Raw genomic sequence first — 8,150 nt, forward strand, 5'->3', positions numbered from 1 at the left:
GAGTCCGTATAGCCCTAATACATTCCATTTTTGTTTAGAGGCGAATTTTGAATAGTAGTAGGAACAAAAAAATAAACACAATAATTCATTCCAACGGACTGAATTGGTATTTGTCAAATATCGGATCAAATACCCATCTCTCTTCATCCACTTTCATGAATGAATTACATATGATATTTTTCCTCTTTTCCTGTCCATGATCAAAGATTTCACACTCTTTTTTGCTTTGCCAATCCCGGTCAATTTATGAAAGAATCCTGTCTCAAGACTTCAACCTGACCCAACCCAATCCTAAGTCGCCATGGATCTAGGACCTATTCTTTATTGATCTTAAGTCTTTGTAGAAGCCCTATGACTAATCATTTTTTGGCGGAACAACAAACCTAAGAGATTCTTTCAATTTGTTTCAAAGATAATGTAGGGATAATTCATTATTCCTAAATACATCAATGTTCCTTCTTCTATATTCTTATATTCTAAATTCTAAGATAAGAGTTGAGTGGGTACTAATATAATTTCTTAGTTTTTATATAGAGCATGAGTTAGATAGCCTATGAGTAGGCCATCAAAAACCCCTGTATGGCTTCTTCTATTTCTCAATAAAAAGAAGGAGGAACAATAGTAGTTTGAATGTATATACAACAAATTTATCTTTTTACACTTTCTATCATTCGATAGTGCTTATAAATATCATTATAATTACCAAAAGATTCATATTGAACTTTGATGGGAACATCTCTTGAGCCAACGACGCGTTGATATAGTCTCCACCGGAGCCACAAAGGACTATTGAAATAGATTCATTTCTGCCGATAAGCTCCAAGTGCATCATAAGAACTAGAAAAATACGGCTCTTTTATATACTTAAAGTCATTATTGTAAACTATTTTCTTTTTATAGTTTATGTAATTAGAATTATATTGATTGTACCTATTTGCACAAATACCTCGGGTATTCCCGATCATTAATATATAGAGTCTAATAAGCATATCTTGAGTTGGTACGGAAACGGGATCTCCAATAGCTGGAGACAAGAGATTCATATGAGAAAACATAAGTAAGCGAGCTTCTGCTTGAGCTTCTAAAGATAAAGGTAAATGAACAGCCATTTGATCCCCATCAAAGTCTGCATTGAAGCCCTTACAAACTAATGGGTGTAAACAAATAGCATGCCCCTCCACTAAAATGGGTTTGAATGCCTGTATACCTAATCTATGCAGGGTGGGCGCTCTATTCAACAATACAGGATGCCCCTGTATAACTTCTTGAAGGATTTCCAATAGAATGGGTTCTTTTTCTCGAATTTTTCTTTTAGCAATCCTTGTGTTAGAAGAAACATCTTGTTTGATTAGACCACGAATTACAAATGTTTGGAAGAGCTCTATTGCTATTTCTCGAGGTAATCCACATTGATGTAATGAAAGCAAAGGACCCACGACAATGACGGAACGCCCCGAATAATCGACCCGTTTACCAAGCAGAGTCTCACGAAATCTTCCTTCTTTGCCTTCAATTACATCAAAAAATTACTTGTAAACTTTATTATGACCATCTCTCATGGGTTGTACGCGGATCCCATTATCAAAAAGTGTATCCACGGCCTCTTGTACCAATTTCTCCTTACACATTACTTATTCCCCTAGTGTAGATCTACTTGTTGCTAATAGATCGGTAAGAGTATTGTTCCGATAGATGACTCTTCTATAGAGTTCATTAATATCCGAACTCATTAGTTTACCCCCGTCTATCTGAATGATTGATCTCAACTTAGAAGGAAGAGCTGGTAATAGGCACAAAACCATCCATTCTGGGTCTACATTTGTTCGAAGGAAATGTTTAGCAAATTCTATGGGCCTAACCAAAAAATCCTTTCTTATTCTAATCTTTTTATCTTCCCATTAATTTCCTGCCGACTCTTCGTCTCCTAATTCCTTCCATTCTACCAAAGAATTATCTGTAATAATTTGCAAATTCGAATTGGCTAATTGTTCTCTGATAGCACCTGCCCCCATAGAGATTTCTCGGTTTCGAAATTTCTCAAAACCTTGAGTAGTAAAAAAGAGTGGGATGCTGTATTTCCAGGATTGGATTTCATATTCGAATGAACCTCGTAATCGTAAGAAAGTAGGTTTTTTAGCTATGGACCTAGCAAAAGAAAAATTAAGATAGGCTCCTATAGTATTAGATTCCCCCCTCACAATTGGACGTGAAGGTTTCCTCTCATCTGGCTCAAGTAGTTACACCAAATAAAGAAAGGGGTTCTTCTTCTTTTTAAACTTTGTTTGAGAAAACCCTACAAAAAGCTACTCTTTACTCAAGTTCTCAATAAGGACCAGCCTTTCATTTATTCATTCTTATCTTTTTTTTTTCACTCTAACCCTTTTTTTCCTTTCTTTTATGTTGTTTACAAAAAAAAAAGGAAATGTGAAGTTATTGAGTAGTCTACTTCCCCTCAAATGATGAATCCCCTGAAAGGAATATTGTGGGACTCGTAAAGGATTTATTTGTCTATATATTGTATTGTTCAATTTGATCTTTTTTAAGTCTCTGCTCACCTCGATGGTTATGTGCCATGATATCCCTTGAAGCATATATGCGATAGATAAGCTCCCGTAACCATGCCATGTTCACTTGCGTTTGAGATTTTCTTTCTCAATGAAATGGAATGTCTAATTCAACAAAAATACTTTTTTTCACGAGGTATAACTAACTATTCCTATATTATCTGTTACGAAATCAACCATGGATCAATTCCCATTTTCTTCCATTTTGAATTCTTTAATGCACCCATAATTCTGAGCTTCATGTTCCTCCTCCCAAGATACATGTCAGAGCCGGGGGCATCCCAAATAGATTAAATGGGATGATAGTTTCTCAGTCCAAATCTATCAAATGAAAATTTTGATCAAATCACACAAAGCAATATACCAGGCCCTCTAATTCCCTAAGGGGCTTATCTAAAAGATTCACAGTATAACTAGGAAGATGTTTTAAATACCACACATGAGTCATTGGACATGTTAGTTTGATGTATCCCATTTGGTACCTTCATATATGAGAATCAACAAATTCCACCCCGCATTCTTCATAATATTTCGGGGCTTCTTTTTCAGCCCCAATCCCTTGGTAATTTCCATAAGCACAAATCCAACTTTTTATGGGTCCATAAATTATTTCACAAAACAATCCATCTTTCTCCAATTTATTAGTTTTATAATGAAATGTATAGGGTTTTGTCACCTCTCCAACTATCTCTCCATTAGGTATAATTTTTTTTGCCCAAGCCCTGATTTGTTGAGGGGAAACTGGTCCAATTCGAAGTTGTTGATATTTATACTGGTCGATCATAGAATAGAAATTCTGATTCATTGAGATCAAGCTTCCTTCCTATTCATCTGGAAGTTCTTTTCAGATACAAGGAAATGATTCAGTTCCAGGGCCAAAGATCGTAGTTCTCGAACGAGCAATCGAAAAGATTCTGGAGCACCCTCTGGGTTAGGTACCGTTGATCCAATAATCATAGCACCAAGTACATCTTGACGAGCTCTAATATGATCAGATTTATAAGTAAGCATCTCTTGTAAAATATGAGCAACACCAAATCCCTCTAGAGCCCAAACTTCCATTTCTCCTACTCTTTGTCCCCCTTGTTTGGCCCTCCCTCTAAGGGGTTGTTGTGTAACAAGTGCGTAATGCCCACTGGAACGTCCATGGATTTTATCATCAACTTGATGAATTAATTTTAGGATATAGGACTTTCCTATTAGAACAGGTTGTTCAAAAAGATCTCCTGTTCTTCCATCAAAGATTCTGCTTTTTCCCGGATATTCGGGTTCAAATACCCATGGATTTTTTGTTTGCTTACTGGCTTCATATAATTCAGAAAACACTAGTTTTCTTGAGGCCTCTTGCTCATATCTCTCATCAAAGGGCCCTATTCTATAATGTTTCTTTAGCAGATCCCCCGCTAACCCGAGCGAACATTCAAATATCTGTCCCACACATTCAAATATCTGTCCCACATTCATTCGTGAGGGGACTCCTAATGGATTGAATACCATATCAACGGGCGTTCCATCTTGCAAATAGGGCATATCTTGTCTAGACAAAATCTTAGAAATTATACCCTTATTCCCATGCCTTCCAGCTACTTTATCACCTACTTTGATTTCACGTTTCTGTGAAATATATACACGAATCCTTTCTGGATTATAATTGGAAACCCCCTTTCTATGGATCCATCTCACATCAATAACTCGACCCCTTCCCCCTATAGGTAGTCTTAGAGAAGTTTCTTTTGAAGTGGATACCTGAATGCCAAGTATAGCTCGTAATAATCTATCCTCCGGGGCATATGAAGATTCGCTCGCTGTCTGAGGTGTTAATTTACCTACTAAGATATCACCTGTTTCTAGCCATATTAGGACCTTGGCTTGTTAAATGAGTCTGAATTTCATATTTCCGGATGTGAAAAGAAGTATAAATATCTTCATAGACCAGACGTTCGCTAATTAGTACTGCGTCTTCAAAATTGTAACCTTCCCATGGCATATAAGCTACTAATACATTTTTTCCTAAAGCGAGTTCCCCACCAGCTGTAGCCGCACCACCCGCTAGAATTTGTCCCTTTTTAATGTATTTACCCCGCTTAACCTGAGTTTTTTGATGCATACAAGTATTTTTGTTGGAACGTTGATACATAACTAATGGAATGCTTAGAGTATCCCCATTACTTGAGAAAATGATCTTTTGAGTATCAGTATAAATGATTTTTCCCTTGCGTTCAGCTATAGCTGAAATCCCCGAATCTAGAGCCGTTTGGCCTTCCAACCCAGTTCCAACAATGCACTTCTCGGACCGAGAAAGGGGAACTGCTTGACGCTGCATATTAGAACTCATTAAAGCTCGATTCGCATCATTATGCTCGATAAAAGGAATGAGGGAAGCTCCAATCGAAAAATATTGGAAGGGAAAAATGCTTCTAATCGTTATAATACTTCTACTATACATCCACGACCTTTTAGTATGGATGTTCATATGTATGCTGGGATGTAATACATTTATCCAAACTTTTATATTAATAACATAGCTTCATGTAATCATTCCATAAAATAAAAATATTTTCCACAACCACAAATTTTTTTTTCAAAACTTAAAAATGAATTTAAAATTTTTTTTACTAAACCTAGACATGAACTTCCTACAGTAATTACGATGTAATGATAATATTAAATTTCCTACATTGACTATTCAAAAATAAATATAAAAATAAATGTATATACAAATTTCCAATACAACAACAACAATAACATCAAGCCTTTATCCCACTATTTGGGGTCGACTATATGAATCCTTTTTCTCCATTGTGTCATATTAAAAGTCAAATTCTCATTTAAATCTAATAAAGAAAGGTTGTTCCTAATATTTTCTAACTAAGTCTTCGTAGATCTGCCTCTACCGTTCTTAACAGAAGTCAAATCTAATACTTCTACTCTCCTAACTGGGTCATCGGAAGGCCGCCATTTTATGTGACCAAACCATCTAAGGCGACTCTCTCTAATCTTATCTTCTACTAGAGGTACTCCAACCTTTTCACGTCTATGCTCATTTTGTATCCTATCTCTAAGGGTAAAGCTACACATCCACCTGAGCATCCTCATCTCTGTCACACTTAACTTATTATTATGCTTCTCTTTTAATGGCCAACTTTCGTCACCATAAAGCATTATAGGCCTCACGACCATCTTATAGAATTTTCCCTTAAGTTTGAGGCATACTTTTCTATCACACAACAAGCCCGATGCATTTCTCCACATCAACCATCCAACTTGAATTATGTTGATAATATCCCTATATATTTCACCATCACTTTTAATAATATATCCAAGATATCTAAAACGTGTGCTCTTATTAATGACTTGATCGCCCAAAGTTACAATCCCCTCATTAGGTCTATTATTACTAAAATTACACTCCATATATTCCATTTTAAATCTACTCAAGTGAAAATCTTTAGACTCTAAGGTTGACCTCCATAATTCAAGTTTACCTTCAACTCCCTCTCTAGTCTTATCAACAAGAATAATATCATCAGCAAAAATCATATACTAAGGTACATTCTCTTGTAAATGTCCAGTGAGAACTTCCATGACTAAAGCAAAAAGACATGGGCTTAAGTCTGATCCTTGATGTAACCCAACCGAAATAGAAAAATACTCATTTAAACCACCTTGTATTTGAATACAAGTAATAGCTCCTGCATACATATCTTTAATGATTTGATTATAAGCATTATTAACTCCTTTCTTTTCAAGAACTCTCCATAGCACTTATCTTGGAACTTTATCATATGCTTTTTCTAAATCAATAAATATCATATGTAGATCCTCCTTATTTTCTCTATATTTCTCCATCAAACCTCTTAATAAATGTATGGCTTCCATAGTCGACCTATCTGGCTTGAATCCAAATTGATTGTGAGAAACATTAGTATCACGCCACAACCTATGCTCCATAACTCGCTCCCATAGTCTTAAAGTATGACACATTAACTTAATTCCTCTATAATTCGCACAATCTTGTGCATCACCTTTTATTCTTAAAAATAGGAATTAACACACTCATTCTGCACTCATCTGACATCTTTTTAATCTTCAAAATAGTATTAAAAAGTTTAGTAAACAAAAAAATTCCTTCATCTCCTAAGCATTTCCACACGTCTATTGGAATATCATCAACAACAGCTTTTCCACCCTTCATTTTCTTTAAAGCCTCTCTAACTTTGGTTTTACTAGTACACTGATAAAAACATAAATCTTTATTTTCATTTAGGATGCTAAGGTCACTACACCCAATCTTATTTTTACAATCTTTAGTAAAAAGTTTAGCAAAATTTCTCATCCATCATTGTTGAATATCATCTTCTAAGAAAAGTATTTTTTGATCTTCATCCTTAATACACTTCCCTTGAACTAAATCCTTACTACTCCTATCTCTTTGTTTGGCTAACTTATATATATATATATATATATACACTACCAAAAAATAAGGTTTTCGCAGCACAATTTTTCACCTTTCCCGGCGGTTATAACCGCTACTAATTTCTTTGCAGCGGTTTTAGAACCGCTACATTACCTTTCATTAAAACAAAAGATTAGAAGGAAGTTTATATTGAAATTCGTAGCTTCGAATTCCATTAAAAAGCCCACTTGATCTTAATTTTCTACATTAAATAAACAAGAGGAGAGTCATGAAACTTTGCATTTCATCAATATGCCATTAAAGTGCACTCTTCCATAGGTTGAAGGAGATTACCTTCACACATCATATTTGCTTTTTTTTTTTGTAATAATTTGGACCATGCCCTTTCATTTAACTATAATAAATTTACAATAAAATAGAAAATACAAGTAATTGTGAAAAATTGTAAAACCGACAAAAATTGGAGTTAGCTGCAAGAAGAGCCAAAAAAGCACTTCTATAAAAAGATTGAAGAGACGAAAATTGGAGTTTGCTCAGGCAGGTATGTTTATGAAGGATTTCACAACCCATCCGTCGAATTTTAAGTATTTGTGCGGCTAGGGAAAGTTTCGATATATTTGTTTTTTTTTAAAAGATTGGCATCCAAAATGATTAATAAGGATGATTTGCAATGCATTTCATTTTTATAAACCAACGGCTAAAGCTACGATTGTGCTTAACCGAAACCCTAAGAATGCGAAATCTTTGGAATTGAAGCAAAGGGAGAAGAACATGAAGAAAAACAAATGAGAAGAAAAAGAGAGGAAGAGGATGAAGGGGAGACACTCACAGTGATGAGGATCGAAGGCACGGTCTGGCCGAGCTTCTCAAGGGAAGAAGATTTTCGTCGCAGCTATCTGCAGGATTCGATCCCGTTCGCTGAGCGAGCAAAGTGAAGAGAGAATTAGGGCTTCGGGTATCTTAATTAACGAATGGGATTTGCCGGTGATTTAACCAAGTGCAATTTGCAGCGGTTTTAACTGGTGCAACATTGATTAATTTTCTGATGCAAAACGAGATTTTCGCAGCGGTTTTTCAATACCGGTGCAAGGAACCGCTGCGATAGGTCGCGTTTTTTTTGAGTAGTGATATATATACTATATATATATATATATATATATATATATATA

This window comes from Dendrobium catenatum, unplaced genomic scaffold, assembly GCF_001605985.2.
Source record: "Dendrobium catenatum unplaced genomic scaffold, ASM160598v2 fragScaff_scaffold_1685, whole genome shotgun sequence".
Classification (NCBI taxonomy): domain Eukaryota; kingdom Viridiplantae; phylum Streptophyta; class Magnoliopsida; order Asparagales; family Orchidaceae; genus Dendrobium; species Dendrobium catenatum.